At 34.7% G+C, this 19879-nt stretch overlaps 1 non-coding gene across 1 annotated transcript; it reads right to left on the bottom strand.

Annotated features, from left to right (window-relative positions):
• Positions 1 to 2776: 2776 nt before the first annotated feature.
• TRNAC-GCA (transfer RNA cysteine (anticodon GCA)) lies at positions 2777 to 2847 on the bottom strand. The gene has a single exon. It is a non-coding gene; the product is annotated as a tRNA-Cys (tRNA).
• Positions 2848 to 19879: the final 17032 nt, after the last annotated feature.

Here is a 19879-nt window from a genome sequence, read left to right on the forward strand (position 1 = left end):
GGGACCTTTTTTTATAGTCTAGTCTAAAAAAGAAAGAGTGAAAACATAAACTCAATGAATTCGTTAGAGAATCAGGAATCCCTTTTTTTACTTGGTATGGATAAAAGATCTTCCTATGTTATACTAGTCTATTCAATTCTCGATGATGAATCTCTTTGATAGATTAGATATTGTTATTCATACACGGATTTCATTTAGTATCATTAGGATACAATTAATCCAAATTAGATTATAGCAGTCAAATTTATTACCTCTATGGGATTAGATCCCGAGTTATTGCGAAGAAAAAAACAATAAGATTATGGAAGTAAATATTCTCGCATTTATTGCTACTGCACTGTTCATTCTAGTTCCTACTGCTTTTTTACTTATCATCTACGTGAAAACAGTGAGCCAAAATGATTAAGTTAACTGAGACTTTGATTTCTTATCCGTCATTAAAGAAAGGGATTTAAACTCCAAGTCTTAAATGGAATGATTGGACTGGAATCGACACTAGTGGAGATAGTATGGTAGAAAGAACTAAATGATATAATATAAATCTTTCTACCACACTATCGTGTGTTCTATTGTAGCATCTCTATATTTAGAGACTATATATTTGTAGACAGATATGGGCTTGACAACGGAGATCAATCTCCAATACGTCTGTACACAGACTTTTTAATTAGGGAAATAAATATATAAATTCAACTAAACTCAAATTTCGAGTTATTTCGTATTTTCGTCGCTTTTGAATTTTGACCAATCAAAAATAAATCATAATTTAAGGTCCAGAGATTTTTCTAGCTCTCTTTTAATTTATACTGAGTATCCCGAGATAGATGAAAACTGTTCAATTAAAAAAAAAAAAAATGGGGGCTAGTTTTCTATAAAACATATAAAAAAAATGAAATAAAGAACTCGAATCATTCTTCTTTTTTTAGCGTTATAAAGAAGTCATTCATCAATCTAGAAACTGATAATCGATGCCACCTTGTATGATCACTTCTTTATATCTGTAAAAGAGGAGTCAATTGGCCCATTTGTTAAGTCATACTTAAACATGACATTACATCAGATTTTGAGATTTGTTGATAAAGCCTAAATAAAGAAAATTTCTAGAAATTTTAAATGTTAAATTATGAGACGTAGATCGCTCAACACAAAAAGTTTTATCCCTGGTGGCTGTGTTCACTACTACAAGCTTGAGTAGAAAGTATGTATTAAAATAGTAATAACAGAACAAATTTATCTCAGAAGAGTAAAAGTAAACAAAGAAGAAATCACATAAAGCAAAAAAGAACGTTGGCTTGGTTCTTAGTTATTATAATAGCCGTAAGAACCTGTTCAACAAATCAAAAAATAGAAAAAAATAGATATAGTAACAACTTGGTTGAAAAAAAGCCTATCATGAAAAATCTTATTAATATAAATATATTCCGTTGCCTTTTTTACAAATACACCTAGAGAATTTAGTTATTTCATTTTCTGCTCAAATGGTTAGTGTTTATTAGTGTATTGTAGTTTATTATTGCTATTTCACTGTAGCAGAATTTGAAAGCATAGACATCTTGATTTCAAACAAACAGGTCGTAAAACATTAAACAGCTGATACAATTTTATGACTCAATAAAAAGTACCTCTAAAGTCCACTCCTACCCCAGACTACTAGTGAAAGAGAAAATGTAAAGACTACCATTAAAGCAGCCCAAGCGAGACTTACTATATCCATGTGATATATCTCCTATCCTTATCATATGAAAGAATTATTCCATTATTGATTACTAATCATAGTAGAATCAATGGGGCAGAGTCAAAATGGAATTATGACTTACCCCTATTGATCATCCAATAAATAGATTTGTAACAAGTTCCTATAGTTAGAACATTTCTGTTATATGAATTCAATAAAGATTAGACACAAATAAGATAGACATACTTTCTAAATATCAAGCCAAGGCTTTTATCCTAAGATAAAGATAGAGGAATAGTAAGACTTACATTTTTGTTCACTTTTATAAGCAACAAAATAAAAACAGAGATATAACTACCTCACCAGCAAGGTAAGGTATATAAATTGCTATTTCATAATTCTATTTTATCTAAACCTATTATCATTCTGTGAAACAATTTGAAATATGATGCGTTCTTATAGTCTTGTTGTTTTCCAATCTCCTATAATGTCAAAATTGAACCTTTATTCTATTTCTAGAGGAGAGGGTACAATCAATCAAGAATGACTAGTGATTATTTATCACTAGGATTTTCCAGTTTAGAGACAACGTATCTTTTTTTAGTTACTTACATAACTGAGAAATCAATTTCCCCTCAGCCTAGCCAATTGACTCAGTAGAAACTTACTCACTTAACTTAATATTGATTGTATAGTCAACTAATGAAAGTATGAAGATTTGATAGTGTTTCCTATTAAACCTAAGCCGAAAACTAAAATAAAAAAGGAGTCTCTTTTTTGTTATTTTTCGACTCTGCTCTTTCAGTCATGACTAAAATAGTATTTCCTATCTCTTACTATGGTGGATATGAATCTCATAGTTGTCTCTTAATATTTTTTTTTCTGTTTGTTAGTTACTTATCAAGTTTGGTTTGTTCGTAACATACTGAAAACTACCTAGTTTGAAGAATTACAGGCTTTGCTTTTTGAGAACCGATGGTTACTTAGAATTAAGTATTAAAAAAAAAAAGGCCTAAACCTTTCGCTCTGTCTGTTTCTCTTTACGAAGAATTAGGTTTAGACCAGCAGGATAGTCTAAGAAATCGCGATTTTTTCTTGATCAGGCGACACCCAGATTTGAACTGGGGATAAAGGATTTGCAGTCCCCCGCCTTACCACTTGGCCATGTCGCCAAATAAAAAGAATAAACGCTAGATATAAATGCTATTTATATTAGAAATATAAATTGTCTATTAGTATTTATTATAAATAGAGATTAGCTTCTTTTTTTTTGATGAGAAAAAAGTCTCACTAAGTATCAATATTATCCCAGTAGAATATTACTGGAGATAAACTCAAGTAAACTCTATTATATAATATAATTCTAAAAATATCAATACCATTTTCAATAAAATCTTAAAAAATGAAGAAATTACTACTCATTTTATATTATTACATATATAAATTAGTATTAAGTACTAAACTCAAAAAATATTTTATTTATATATATAATATAAGTAATAGACTATAGAATATACATAAATCCCTTTTTCAATTGTGATTTTGACTCATAACACTAATTATGTATATTAAGTACATATATAAATATAAACCCCAGAACACAAGTAATAGATACAGAGCGAGCGGGTATCTTCTTTGTATATTTCTAGAAATATTAGAATTATGGTGCTTTAATTTTTCCTTAACTAGAAAATTTATGATATGGCACAACCTGTGTTGCCCTGAGTAGAACTATCATAACAGATCAAATTTACGACTAGCTCACTGTACTTAATTCATAAATACAAGAAAAACGTCTTATGTATTTTAATTGTATTGTATGAATTCGAATTCTACAAAAGAAGCTTCTAATCATTTGTTGAGTATGTCATGTTCAAAAAACTCTTTACTCCTCCCTATTATTATAATATGGCTTTCTCGCATTACGTGAAAGCCAATTAACTCCCTTTTTTGGTACCCAATCTCATCATAATATCATAAATAATAAGTCGAAATTGGATAAATTTGGATAGTCTATACAAGACTCCCTAAGTTAAGTTTACAAAGCGGCAGAAGATTTTCCAGGAATTTATCAATTTATTTCCATTTGTATCTTTCGCAAATTCGAGTCAAATTTGCGCCGAAAATTCTCTTTATTTTCTTTTTATTCAACCTCTTTTTCTCAGATCCGTTGATATGTCGGAAATACATATATGGAGTTGTCTAAAATTTTATGTAATTCAGTAAACAGAATATATATTCCATCATTGCTAGAGCGATCCATATGGATCGATGAAGAGGCGAACTAATAATGGGATTTTTCGATAAACAGGAAACTTAAGATTAAAATGCTCCGCGATGGAAATGAGGGAATGTTCACAATACCTGGATTTAGTCAGATACAATTTGAGGGATTTTGTAGGTTTATTAATCAGGGTTTAATGGAAGAATTTAATAAGTTTCCAAAAATTGAAGATACAGATCAAGAAATTGAATTTAAATTATTTGTGGAAACATATCAATTGGCAGAACCCTTGAGAAAAGAAAGAGATGCTGTGTATGAATCACTCACATATTCGTCTGAATTATATGTCCTTGCGGGATTAATTTGGAAAACCAATAGAGATATGAAAGAACAAACAGTATTTATTGGAAACATTCCTATAATGAATTCCCTCGGAACCTTTATCGTAAATGGAATTTACAGAATTGTAATTAATCAAATATTGCAAAGTCCTGGTATTTATTACCGTTCTGAATTGGACCATAACGGCATCTCGGTCTATACCAGCACCATAATATCAGATTGGGGAGGCAGATTAGAATTAGAAATTGATAGAAAAGCAAGGATCTGGGCCCGTGTAAGTAGAAAACAAAAAATCTCCATTCTCGTTCTATTATCAGCTATGGGTTTAAATCTAAGAGAAATTCTAGATAATGTTTGTTATCCTGAAATTTTCTTGTCTTTCCTAAATGATAAGGAAAAAAAAAAGATCGGGTCAAAAGAAAATGCTATTTTGGAGTTTTATCAACAATTTGCTTGTGTAGGTGGGGATCCAGTATTTTCTGAGTCCTTGTGTAAGGAATTACAAAAGAAATTTTTTCAACAAAGATGTGAATTAGGAAGAATTGGGCGGCGAAATATCAACCAAAGATTAAATCTTGATATACCTGAGAACAATACATTTTTGTTACCACGAGATGTATTGGCTGCTGCAGATCATTTGATTGGAATGAAATTTGGAATGGGTACACTTGACGATATGAATCACTTGAAAAATAAACGTATTCGTTCTGTAGCAGATCTGTTGCAGGATCAATTCGGACTGGCTCTTGGTCGTTTAGAAAATGCGGTTCGAGGAACTATATCTGGAGCAATCAGGCATAAATTGATACCAACTCCTCAAAATTTGGTAACTTCAACTTCATTAACAACCACTTATGAATCATTTTTCGGTCTACACCCTTTATCTCAAGTTTTGGATCGAACTAATCCATTAACCCAAATTGTTCATGGTCGAAAATTGAGTTATTTAGGTCCTGGAGGGGTGACAGGTCGAACTGCAAGTTTTCGGATACGAGATATCCACCCTAGTCACTATGGACGTATTTGCCCAATTGACACCTCCGAAGGAATTAATGTTGGACTTATTGGATCCTTAGCTATTCATGTAAGGATTGGTCATTGGGGATCCATAGAGACTCCATTTTATGAAATCTCTGAGAGATCAAAAGAAAAAGAAGCACGGATGGTTTATTTATCACCAAGTAGAGATGAATATTATATGATAGCGGCAGGCAATTCTTTGGCCTTAAATCGAGGTATTCAGGAAGAACAGGTTGTTCCTGCTCGATACCGTCAAGAATTCCTGACTATTGCCTGGGAACAGGTTCATCTTCGAAGCATTTTTCCCTTTCAATATTTTTCGATTGGAGCCTCTCTCATTCCTTTTATTGAGCATAATGATGCCAATAGGGCGTTAATGAGTTCTAATATGCAGCGTCAAGCAGTTCCGCTTTCTCGGTCCGAGAAGTGCATTGTAGGAACCGGACTAGAACGCCAAGCGGCTTTAGATTCGGGAGTTTCAGTTATAGCCGAACATGAGGGTAAAGTTATTTCTACGGATACTCACCAAATTGTTTTCTCAGGTAATGGAAACACTCTAACTATTCCATTAGTTATGTATGAACGTTCGAACAAAAATACTTGTATGCACCAAAAACCTCAGGTTCAACGGGGTAAATATGTTAAAAAGGGACAAATTTTAGCCGACGGGGCGGCTACCGTTGGGGGAGAACTCGCTTTGGGAAAAAATGTATTAGTAGCTTATATGCCATGGGAAGGCTACAATTTTGAAGATGCGGTACTTATAAGTGAGCGTTTGGTCTATAGCGATATTTATACTTCTTTTCACATCCGAAAATATGAAATTCAAACTCATATGACAAGTCAGGGCCCTGAAAGAATTACTAACGAAATACCTCATTTAGAAGCTCATTTACTCCGCAATTTAGACAGAAATGGCATCGTGCTGCTCGGATCTTGGGTGGAAACAGGTGATATTTTAGTAGGTAAATTAACGCCTCAGATAGCGAATGAATCGTCGTATGCACCAGAGGATAGATTATTACGAGCCATACTTGGTATTCAGGTTTCCACTGCAAAGGAGACTTCTCTAAAACTACCTATAGGTGGAAGGGGTCGAGTAATTGATGTGAGATGGATCCAGAAAAAAGGGGGTTCCAGTTATAACCCAGAAATGATTCGTGTATATATTTCACAGAAACGTGAAATCAAAGTGGGTGATAAAGTAGCAGGAAGACATGGGAATAAGGGTATTATTTCTAAAATTTTGCCTAGACAAGACATGCCCTATTTACAAGATGGAACTCCGGTTGATATGGTCTTCAACCCTTTAGGAGTACCCTCACGAATGAATGTTGGACAGATATTTGAATGTTCGCTCGGCTTAGCGGGAGATCTTTTAAATAGACATTATAGAATAGCCCCTTTTGATGAGAGATACGAGCAAGAGGCTTCAAGAAAACTAGTGTTTTCAGAATTATATGAGGCAAGTAAGCAAACAAAAAATCCATGGGTATTTGAACCCGAATATCCAGGAAAAAGTAAAATATTTGATGGAAGAACTGGAGATCCTTTTGAACAACCTGTCCTAATAGGCAGGTCCTATATACTTAAATTAATTCATCAAGTTGATGATAAAATCCATGGACGTTCCAGTGGACATTATGCACTTGTTACACAACAACCCCTTAGAGGAAGGGCAAAACAAGGTGGCCAACGAGTGGGAGAAATGGAAGTTTGGGCTTTAGAGGGATTTGGCGTTGCTCATATTTTACAAGAGATGCTTACTTATAAATCAGATCATATTAGAGCTCGTCAGGAAGTACTTGGTACTACGATTATTGGAGGAACAATAGTTACTCCTGAGGATGCCCCAGAATCTTTTCGATTGCTTGTTAGAGAACTACGATCTTTGGCTCTGGAACTGAATCATTTTCTTGTATCTGAGAAAAATTTTCAGATTAATAGGAAGGAAGCTTGATCTGATCTGAATGAATCAGAATTTCTATTCTATGATTGACCGGTATAAACATCAACAACTTCGAATTGGACTAGTTTCTCCTGAACAAATAAGTGCTTGGGCTAACAAAATTCTACCTAATGGGGAGGTAGTCGGAGAGGTGACAAAACCCTACACTTTTCATTACAAAACCAATAAACCAGAAAAAGACGGATTGTTTTGTGAAAGAATATTTGGACCTATAAAAAGTGGAATTTGTGCTTGTGGAAATTATCGAGTGATCGGAGCTGAAAAGGAAGACCCAAAATTTTGTGAACAATGTGGAGTCGAGTTTGTTGATTCTCGTGTACGAAGATATCAAATGGGATACATAAAACTCGCCTGTCCAGTAACTCATGTGTGGTATTTAAAACGCCTTCCTAGTTATATCGCGAATCTTTTAGATAAACCACTTAAGGAATTAGAGGGCCTAGTATACTGCGATGTGTGATTTGATCGAAATTAGCATTTTACAGATTCGAACTGAGAAACTGTCATCCCATTGAATCTGATTGGGATGCCCCTAGTTTGACATGTCTATTGGGACGAGTAACATGAAGCTCAGATTTATGGGTGTATTCAATACTTCCAAAAAAAGGGGAATTGATCTATGGTCGATTCTTTACCAGATAAAAAAGAATTGCTAGTTCTACCTCGTGACAAAAAAACTTTTTCTGTTCAGTTCAAGTTTAAGTAAGCAAATATAGCATGGTTATAGGAGTTTATCCATCGCATATATGCTTCAAGGGACATCACGGCCTAACCATCGAGGTGAGTAGGGACCTAAAAGATCGGATAGCATATATAATATATCGACAAGTAAATCCCTTCCGAATTTAAAACTATTCTTTTCAAAAAAAGATTCATCATTCGGAGGAAGTAGACTACTCAAAATTTTTAGATTTCATTTAGTATGTCGTAATTGAATAAGTCATTTAGAAAATTTTCATTTCCGATGAACAATGAATCAATCAAATATAGGTTCCCTTTATTTACTGAGAACTTGAGTAAAGAGTAGTTCTTTTGGGGTTTTTTTAAACAAAGCCAGAAAAATGATAAATAATCGCTTTGTTTAGTTGACTTAACTACTTGAGCCGGATGAGAGTAAACCCTCACGTCCGATTTTGAAGGGGGGAATCCTTGAGGAACCTATCTTGATTTTTCTTTTGCTAGGCCAATAGCTAAAAAACCTACTTTCTTACGATTACGAGGTTCATTCGAATATGAAATCCAATCCTGGAAATACAGCATCCCACTTTTTTTTACTACCCAAGGCTTTGAAACATTTCGAAATAGAGAAATCTCGACTGGCGCAGGTGCTATTAGAGAACAATTAGCCGATTTGGATTTACGCATTATTACAGATAATTCATTGATAGAATGGAAAGAATTAGGAGATGAAGGGTCCACCGGAAATGAATGGGAAGATAGAAAAATTCGAAGAAGAAAGGATTTTTTGGTTAGACGCATGGAATTAGCTAAACATTTTATTCGAACAAATGTAGAACCAGAATGGATGGTTTTGTGCCTATTACCTGTTCTTCCTCCTGAGTTAAGACCTATCATTCAGATAGATGGGGGTAAATTAATGAGTTCGGATATTAATGAACTCTACAGAAGAGTTATTTATCGCAACAATACTCTTACTGATCTACTAACAACAAGTAGATCTACACCGGGTGAATTAGTAATGTGTCAGGAGAAATTGGTACAAGAAGCCGTAGATACACTTCTGGATAATGGTATACGTGGACAACCAATGAGGGACGGGCATAATAAAGTTTACAAATCATTTTCAGATGTAATTGAAGGAAAAGAGGGAAGATTCCGCGAGACTTTGCTTGGTAAACGAGTCGATTATTCGGGTCGTTCCGTCATTGTTGTAGGTCCGTCACTTTCCTTACATCAATGTGGATTACCTAGAGAAATAGCAATAGAACTTTTCCAGACATTTGTAATTCGTGGTTTAATAAGACAACACGTTGCTTCCAACATCGGGATTGCTAAAAGTAAAATTCGAGAAAAAGATCCCATTGTATGGGAGATACTTCAAGAAGTCATGCAGGGGCATCCTGTGTTACTCAATAGAGCACCGACCTTGCATAGATTGGGCATACAGGCGTTTCAACCCATTTTAGTGGAAGGTCGTGCTATATGTTTACATCCATTAGTTTGTAAGGGTTTTAATGCAGACTTTGATGGAGATCAAATGGCTGTTCATGTACCCTTATCGTTAGAAGCTCAAGCAGAGGCTCGGTTACTTATGTTTTCTCATATGAATCTATTGTCTCCAGCTATTGGTGATCCCATTTCTGTACCAACTCAAGACATGCTAATTGGACTTTATGTATTAACGCTGGGGAATCGTCGAGGAATTTGTGCAAATCGCTATAATTTCTCTAATTGCAAAAACGATCAAAATCAAACTCTTGGCAATAATAATTCTCATGCGACGAAAGATAAGGAACCCTTTTTTTCCAGTTCCTATGACGCACTTGGAGCTTATCGGCGAAAACGAATCAATTTGGATAGTCCTTTGTGGCTCCGTTGGCGACTAGATCAACGTGTCATTATTGGATCCAGGGAAGTTCCGCTGGAAGTTCAATATGAATCTTTTGGTACCTACCATGAAATTTATAGACACTATTTAATAGTAAGAAGTGTCAAAAAAGAAATAAGTTCTATATACATTCGAACCACTGTTGGTCATATTTCTTTTTATCGAGAAATAGAAGAAGCGATACAAGGATTTTATCGAGCCTACTCGTATCCTAGCTAAACTAAGTAATTAGGGGAGACTCATGAGAATTGGAGCTTTAATGATATCATAATTCCTGAATTTTTATGTGAATCAAGATTGAGTAAAGGAAGTTTTTGAATCACTGACTCAGACCTATTGTAGAATCCTACTCAGCAGAATAGGGAGGTACTTATGGCAGAACGGGCCGATCTGGTCTTTCACAATAAAGTGATAGATGGAGCTGCCATGAAACGACTTATTAGCAGATTAATAGATCACTTCGGGATGGCTTATACATCACACATTCTAGATCAAGTGAAAACTCTGGGTTTCCAGCAAGCCACTGCTACATCTATTTCATTAGGAATTGATGATCTTTTAACAATACCCTCTAAGGGCTGGTTAGTGCAAGATGCTGAACAACAAAGTTCAATTTTGGAAAAACACCATCATTATGGCAATGTACACGCGGTAGAAAAATTACGTCAATCCATTGAAATATGGTATGCTACCAGCGAATATTTGAGACACGAAATGAATCCTAATTTTCGGATGACTGATCCCTCTAATCCAGTCTATTTAATGTCCTTTTCGGGAGCTAGAGGAAATGCATCTCAGGTACACCAATTAGTAGGTATGAGAGGCTTAATGTCCGATCCCCAAGGACAAATGATTGATTTACCCATTCAAAGCAATTTACGGGAAGGGCTCTCTTTGACGGAATATATAATTTCTTGCTACGGGGCCCGCAAAGGAGTTGTAGATACTGCTGTACGAACATCAGATGCTGGCTACCTGACACGTAGACTTGTTGAAGTGGTTCAACACATTATAGTACGTAGAACAGATTGTGGTACTATTCGAAGTATTTCCGTAAGTCCGAGAAAGGGGATGCCAGAACGCATTTTTATCCAAACACTAATTGGTCGTGTTTTAGCAGACGATATATATATCGGGCCGCGATGCATTGCCGCCCGAAATCAAGATATTGGGATTGGACTTGTCAATCGATTCATAAGTTTTCGAGCACAACCAATACGTATTCGAACTCCATTTACTTGTAGGAGTACCTCTTGGATCTGTCAATTATGTTATGGTCGTAGTCCCACTCACGGTGACCTGGTCGAATTGGGAGAAGCGGTAGGTATTATTGCGGGTCAGTCAATTGGGGAACCAGGGACTCAACTAACATTAAGAACTTTTCATACGGGCGGAGTATTCACGGGGGGGACTGCTGAACATGTACGAGCTCCCTTTAATGGAAAAATCAAATTCAACGAGGATTTAGTTCATCCCACGCGTACCCGTCATGGGCATCCTGCTTTTCTATGTTCAACAGATCTGTATGTAATTATTGAAAGTCAGGAGATTATTCATAATGTAAATATTCCTGCTAAAAGTTTGATTTTAGTGCAAAATGATCAATACGTAGAATCAGAACAAGTGATTGCTGAGATTCGTTCCGGAGTAGCCACTTTAAATTTTAAAGAGAAGGTTCGAAAACATATTTATTCAGAATCAGAAGGAGAAATGCACTGGAGTACCGATGTCTACCATGCACCTGAATATACTTATGGTAATGTGCATCTATTACCAAAAACAAGTCATTTATGGATATTAGCGGTAGGTACGTCAAGATACAGTATTGTTTCTTTTTCCCTTCACAAGGATCAAGATCAAATAAATGCTGATTCTGTTTCTCTCGAAGAAAGATATATTTCTGACCTAGCAATAACTAAGGATCTAGCGAGACATCCATTGTTTAGTTCGGATTCTTCTAGTAAAAAAAAGGGGAGGACTCGTCATTATTCAAGACCTGATCGTAGCATATCCAATGGTCAGTCGAATTTAGAACAATATCCTTTAATTCTGCACCAAAATGCTGATTTTTTAGCCAAGAGGCGAAGAAATAAATTCATAATTCCAGTACAATATGATCACGAATGTGATAAAGAACTCCTACCCCATTTTGGTGTTTCGATTGAAATACCCATAAATGGTATTTTACGTAGAAATAGTATTCTTGCTTATTTCGACGATCCCCGATACCGAAGAAACAGTTCTGGAATTACTAAATATGGGGCTATAGAGGTCGATTCAATCCTTAAAAAAGAGGATTTGATTGAATACCGAGGAGCAAAAGAATTGAGTCTAAAAAAAGTAGATCGATTTTTTTTCATTCCCGAGGAAGTGCATGTCTTACCAGGATCTTCGTTGATAATGGTCCGGAACAATAGTATTATAGGAGTGGATACACCACTCACTTTAAATATAAGAAGCCGAGTAGGTGGATTGGTTCGAGTGGAGAGAAAAAAAAAAATAATAGAACTAAAAATATTTTCTGGGGATATCCATTTTCCTGGGGAGACAGATAAGATATCCAGGCATAGCGGCATCTTGATACCACCGGGAACGGGAAAAATGGATTCCAAGGAATACAAACATTTGAAAAATTGGATCTATGTCCAACGGATCACACCTACTAAGAAAAAGTATTTTGTTTCAGTTCGACCCGTAGTCACATATGAAATCGCGGATGGCATCAATTTAGCCAAAATTTATCCACAAGATCTTTTGCAGGAAGGCGATAACATCCAACTTAGAGTTGTCAATTATATCCTTTATGGAAATGGCAAGCCAATTCGAGACATTTCTAATACAAGTATTCAATTAGTTCGGACTTGCTTAGTATTGAATTGGGACCAAGAACAAAATAGTTCTATAGAAGGTAGTCATGCTTCTTTTGTTGAAATAAAGACAAATGATCTAATTTGCGATTTCATAAGAATTGAGTTAGGTAACTCCCCCCTTTTGTACACCGGAAAAAGAAATAGTAAGGTGGGTTCAGGATTGATTAGCGATAATGGATTAGATTACAACAATATGAATCCTTTTTTTTCTAAAACAAAGATTCCATCATTTCCCACACATAAAGGAACAGGCGGTACGTTGTTGAATAGAAATAAGGAATCTCAATCTTTGAAAATTTTGTTATCATCGAACTATTCTCGAATTGGTCCATTCAAAGGTTTGAAATCTAACACTACCACTGTGACAAAACAATCAATTAAAGCGGATCCCGTAGCTCCAATTAGGAATTGTTTAGGTCCTTTAGGTACAGTAGTATTCAAAATTGCCAACTTTTATTCATCTTGCCATTTAATAACTTATAATAACACTTTGTTAAAAAAATATTTCTTACTTAACAAATTTAGTCAGACTTTTGAAGGACTTAAATTTTTTATTATAGATGAAAATAAGGGTATTTATAATCCTGAGCCAGCCCGTAAGATAGTTTTTAATTTATTTCATTTAAATTGGCATTTTTTCCATCCCGCTTTTTGTGATGAAACAGCCACACTTATTAGCCTTGGACAATTTTTTTGTGAAAATGTATCTCTACTTAAATACGGATCACAGAAAAAATCGGGTCAAGTTCTAATTGTTGATGTTGACTACTTAGTTATAAGATCAGCTAAACCTTATTTGGCTACTCCAGGAGCGACGGTTCACGGTCATTATGGAGAAACCCTTCATCAGGGAGATACATTGGTTACATTTATATATGAAAAATCAAGATCGGGTGACATAACGCAAGGTCTTCCAAAAGTGGAACAAGTTTTAGAAGTGCGTTCGATTGAGTCAATATCAAGAAATCTGGAAAAGAGGGTTAAAGCATGGAATGAACGTATATCAAGAATTCTGGCCACACCTTGGGGGTTCTTGATTAGTACTGAGCTAACGATCGCCCAAAGCCGGATCTCCTTGGTTAATAAGATCCAAAAGGTTTATCGATCCCAAGGGGTACAGATCCATAATAGACATATAGAAATTATTGTACGTCAAGTAACATCAAAAGTCGTGGTTTCAGAAGATGGAATGTCTAATGTTTTTTTACCCGGAGAACTTATAGGATTGTTGCGAGCGGAGCGAGCAGGGCGTGCTTTGGATGAAGCAATCTGTTATCGAGCAATCTTATTGGGAATAACGAGGGCATCTCTTAATACTCAAAGTTTCATATCTGAAGCTAGTTTTCAAGAAACTGCTCGAGTTTTAGCAAAAGCTGCTTTACGAGGTCGTATTGATTGGTTGAAAGGGTTGAAAGAAAATGTTGTTCTAGGGGGAATTATACCTGTTGGTACCGGATTCAAAAAATTAGTACACCACTCAAGGCAGCAAAAAAACATTCATTTGGAAATCAAAAATAAGAATTTGTTCGAAGGAAAGATGATAGATATCTTATTTCACCATAGAGAATTTTTGAGTTCTTGCATGCCAAATAATTTTCAGTAGACATCAGAAGAATCATTGAAACGATTCAACGATGCCTAAACTAAAGTCAAAATAAGTTTATTTATTTTATATTTATATAATTTTATTAGCCGGTCATTTTTTTATTTGATGATCGGGGTAGATCATACTGAATTTAAAGTCATTAATGTTTTGGAGCGTATATCAAGGGTCAATCTTCCGTATAAAGTTCCATCGGAACAATTATTTATTTTACATACCTCGTCTCTTTAGTTTTTTTTAAGAAAGAGGAAGCAAGTGTGGGGAAAAATGACAAGAAGATATTGGAACATCAATTTGGAAGAAATGCTGGAAGCAGGAGTTCATTTTGGTCATGGGACTAGGAAATGGAATCCTAGAATGGCACCTTTCATATCCGCAAAACGTAAAGGTATTCATATTATAAATCTTACGAGAACTGCGCGTTTTTTATCAGAAGCCTGTGATTTAGTTTTTGATGCAGCAAGTAAAGGAAAACAATTTTTGATCGTTGGCACAAAAATAAAGCAGCTGATTTAGTAGCATCCGCTGCAATAAAGGCTCGTTGCCATTTTGTTAATAAAAAATGGCTTGGTGGTATGCTAACGAATTGGTCCACTACTGAAACGAGACTTCAAAAGTTCAGGGATTTAAGAGCGGAACAAAGGCTGGGAAAACTGAACAGTCTCCCAAAAAGGGATGCAGCAATGTTGAAGAGACAATTATCTACGCTGCAAACATATCTGGGTGGGATCAAATATATGACAGGGTTACCTGATATTGTAATTATTGTTGATCAGCAAGAAGAATATACGGCTCTCCGAGAATGTGTCATTTTGGGTATTCCGACGATTTGTTTAATTGATACAAATTGTGACCCAGATCTTGCAGATATTTCGATTCCAGCTAACGACGATGCTATCGCGTCAATCCGATTGATTCTTAACAAATTAGTCTCTGCAATCATTGAAGGGCGTTCTAGCTATATAAGAAATCATTGATTATTATTATTAATAAGATAAGTCAATTACTTCGATAAACTCTATATAGATATTTGATTTATTGGATCGGTTACTATTCCTGTATTTCATAAAAAACTAAAAACGAAAATAGTCGGACTTGGGATATTATTAAGTACTTAGTATCCTAAATAGACCACTTATGATTAAAATGGGTCAGTTGAGAAAGAGATGGTTGAATCAAATCAAAATAATTCTTTTTTTAAGTTAGATTTCTGTCAGAGGACAATATGAATGTTATACCATGTTCCATTAACACACTCAAAGGGTTATATGATATATCGGGTGTAGAAGTAGGCCAACATTTATATTGGCAAATAGGAGGTTTACAAGTCCATGCCCAAGTTCTTATTACTTCTTGGGTCGTAATTGCTATCTTATTAGGTTCAGTTACCTTAGCTGTTCGGAATCCACAAACCGTTCCGGCTGACGGTCAGAATTTCTTCGAATATCTCCTTGAATTCATTCGAGACTTGAGTAAAACTCAGATTGGAGAAGACTATGGTCCTTGGGTTCCCTTTATTGGAACTATGTTCTTATTTATTTTTGTTTCTAACTGGTCAGGTGCTCTTTTACCTTGGAAAATTATAGAGTTACCTCATGGGGAATTAGCGGCGCCCACCAATGATATAAACACTACAGTTGCTTTAGCTTTACTGACCTCTGTCGCCTATTTTTATGCCGGTCTTAGCAAAAAAGGTTTGAGTTATTTTGGTAAATACATTCAACCAACTCCAATACTTTTACCAATTAACATCCTAGAAGATTTCACAAAACCGTTATCACTTAGTTTTCGACTTTTCGGAAATATATTGGCTGATGAATTAGTCGTTGTTGTTCTTGTTTCTTTAGTACCTTTAGTAGTTCCTATACCTGTTATGTTTCTTGGGTTATTCACAAGCGGTATTCAAGCTCTTATTTTTGCAACTTTAGCCGCAGCTTATATAGGTGAATCTATGGAGGGTCACCATTAACTAATTTTTGATAGTTTTTTCTCACCCTTAGCCCAGTTGACAAAGAGTCGGTTTTTTTTAGAAAGTTCCTTTTTATGTAATCGATTTTATAGGAATTCTAATCGATTATATAAATTTACTTATATAGATAAGGTAAGGTAGAGAATCCTAGCAGTAAAGAAAGCTATACCATATCATTGAAATTTAAATAAAAAAATCTTAGGATTTTTCCTAAGATTTTTTTATTTATTTCTCTTCGAGTCTAGATTATATACTTCTTCCTTTTATAAAATTTGATTGTATTTATAGTGTATTTTATTTGTTTTTCTTAAATTAATATTATTATTTTTGAGTTTAGTTCACTATAAATTGTTATCTTTGTCCCACGTAAAGCTAAAAAAACTCACTTATCTTATAAATATAAAAAACTCACTTATCTTATAAATATAAAAAGTCAAATCACTATAACGAGCCTTCGTCAATGGTTCAAAAAACGTATTCTATAATTATTTTCAATAAGCGGTTTACGTTATAGAAGAAACAAATGTATATGTCATATTATAAATTAACTAGTTATAGTGAGGGTCTTATATATTTTTGGTTGCTCACTGCACTTAAATGGGATTAAACTAGAAAGTTCTTCGTTTTTTCTGTAATTGGGGATTGAACAAATAACCAGATCAACTCTGAACTTAAGGAAGTCGAAGAGTGAAGACTGACTGATTGGATCAAAAAAGGTTTTAGAATAAACAAATGTAATAACTAGAATAAGATGCTATGCATAGAGATTTATCTAAAACAAAAAAACTCTATCACAGATAACAACAAAAAGCGATATTTTAATGTCTTTCTGCTGATGTATTCCTTGATTGTATCATTAACCATTTCTTTTTTTTTTTTGCGAGGAGCTTAGCTTATCATGAATCCACTGATTTCTGCCGCTTCTGTTATTGCTGCTGGATTGGCTGTAGGACTTGCTTCTATTGGACCTGGAGTTGGTCAAGGTACTGCAGCGGGTCAGGCTGTAGAAGGTATTGCGAGACAGCCAGAAGCAGAAGGTAAAATACGAGGTACTTTATTGTTAAGTTTGGCTTTTATGGAAGCTTTAACAATTTATGGACTAGTTGTGGCGTTAGCACTTTTATTTGCTAATCCATTTGTTTAATTCTCGAATAAAATAGTACGTAATAGTGTTTTTTGACTTATACTAGCTTTTTGCTTATTCGAATTAGCTCTAAATTGCACTATAACAATTACTTATTCGTTGAGAGAATACCTCCGGGAAGGACTGATTTTAGGATTAGTAATTAGCAGATCCTCTCGCTTTCTTCCTTCCCGTTTTTAGTTCGTAGTCTAATGGAAACCTTTTTTAGTATGCGTTCCAACGCAACAAACAAGGTATTTATCAATTGACAAAATACCCAGGACCTAACCCAATAAGTATATTCTTGTAATTGTCATTTTTAATTTATTATTTATAAAAGAAAAAATTAAAAAGTTATCAATTAAATTAATCTATTAAAAAAAAATCCCATAAAAAAAGAAATCAACCAAAGCAAAGGGGGGGGAGTAATACAAAAAGAACTCTGTTCTTTGTTAGTCCTATCTATAAGAGGAGAGTATATGAAAAATGTCACTGATTCTTTTGTTTCCTTGGGCCACTGGCCATCCGCCGGAGGTTTTGGGTTTAATACCGATATTTTTGCAACAAATCCAATAAATCTAAGCGTAGTAATTGGTGTACTCTTTTATTTTGGAAAGGGAGTGTGTGCGAGTTGTGTATTTCAAAAAAAAAGTTGGATCTAACCAACTGCACTTTATTTATTTTTTTAATAAAATAGGATAAAAAATGTGCATGATCTCGACGAATTACTTCTGAATAAATTCAGAAATCATATGTAAGAACCATAGCATTTCGTGATTCATTGGTAAATTGACTTTGATTCTCTATCAACCAATAATGTGAGACGATTAACATGGTTAAAGCTAAACTGCTTGAAGTCCAAGCATACTAAACATGGTATTCTTTCTACCACTATGTTATTACTAAGATGGTTTCAAAAAAATACATAGTTGATAATTTATCCGATATAGAACACTCATATCGATAAAAAAAAATTTATTGAACCATTTAGATAAAAAGTCACCTCCTTTTTATCTAATTAATGCTATGCTGAATCGACAACCTATGTATAGACTACTTATTTTTGGATTGAATAGTGACAGCGATATTGATTGAATCAATAAAAGTAAAAAACTAAACCTCATTATAATTAATTTAATAATTATTCAAAATAATCTCAATAGAATAAAAAAAATCAATAGAATAAAAAAACAACTTTGCTGACTATTAAAGATTTCTTGTCTAGTCAGAAGAGTCCTCCAAAAAGAGTCTGGTCTTGGATAAGATAATTTTTGATATCTTTCAATCCGAACAGAAATAAAAAAGAGGGTAGGCTCATTACATTTAAATATATGGAAGTCCCATAAATTCAAAAATGAAGCGTGAGAGCCAAATGAATTGAAAGGTTCATGTTTGGTTCGGGAAGAGATAATGTAAGTTATGAAATTAATGTTAACAGAATCTACTTTCATTAAATGATTTATTAGATAATCGAAAACAGAGGATCTTGAGGACTATTCGAAATTCAGAAGAGTTACGTCAAGCAGCTATTGAACAGCTTGAAAAAGCCCGGGCACGCTTACGTAAAGTGGAAACGGAAGCCAATGACTATCGAGTCAATGGATACTCCGAGATAGAACGAGAAAAACAAAATTTGATTAAGGCGACTTCTGAGAATTTGGAACGATTAGAAAATTATAAAAATGAAACTCTTCTTTTTGAACAACAAAGAGCGATTAATCAAGTCCGTCAACGAGTTTTCCAACAAGCTTTACAAGGAGCTCTAGGGACTCTGAATAGTTGTTTGAATAGTGAGTTACATTTTCGTACCATCAGTGCTAATATTGGCATTCTAGGGGGTATGGAAGAATAGTCCTTTCACTTTAGTTTAGAAAGTTTAGAATTTAGGCATTATTTTTTTTCCTTTGCTTCCCAAAAAGAGTTAAAAGACGCTAATGGTAACCATTCGAGCTGACGAAATTAGTAGTATTATCCGTGAACGTATCGAACAATATACTAGAGAAGTAAAGGTTGTGAATACCGGTACCGTACTTCAAGTGGGTGACGGCATTGCTCGTGTTCATGGTCTTGATAAAGTAATGGCGGGTGAGTTAGTAGAATTTGAAGAGGGTACTGTAGGTATTGCTTTGAATTTGGAATCAACTAATGTTGGCGTTGTATTAATGGGGGATGGTTTGCTGATACAAGAGGGCAGTTCTGTAAAAGCAACAGGAAGAATTGCTCAAATACCCGTAAGTGATGGTTATTTGGGTCGTGTTCTAAATGCTCTAGCGAAACCTATTGATGGAAGGGGGGAAATTGCAGCTTCTGAATCTCGTTTAATTGAAGCTCCTGCTCCAGGTATTATTGCTAGACGTTCCGTATATGAACCTCTTCAGACAGGGATTATTGCTATTGATGCTATGATACCTATAGGACGCGGTCAGCGAGAATTAATTATTGGGGATAGACAGACAGGTAAAACAGCAGTAGCTACAGATACCATTTTAAATCAAAAAGGTCAAAATGTAATATG

This window comes from Wolffia australiana, chromosome 5 (genome assembly GCF_029677425.1).
Source record: "Wolffia australiana isolate 7733 chromosome 5, ASM2967742v1".
NCBI classification, from domain to species: domain Eukaryota; kingdom Viridiplantae; phylum Streptophyta; class Magnoliopsida; order Alismatales; family Araceae; genus Wolffia; species Wolffia australiana.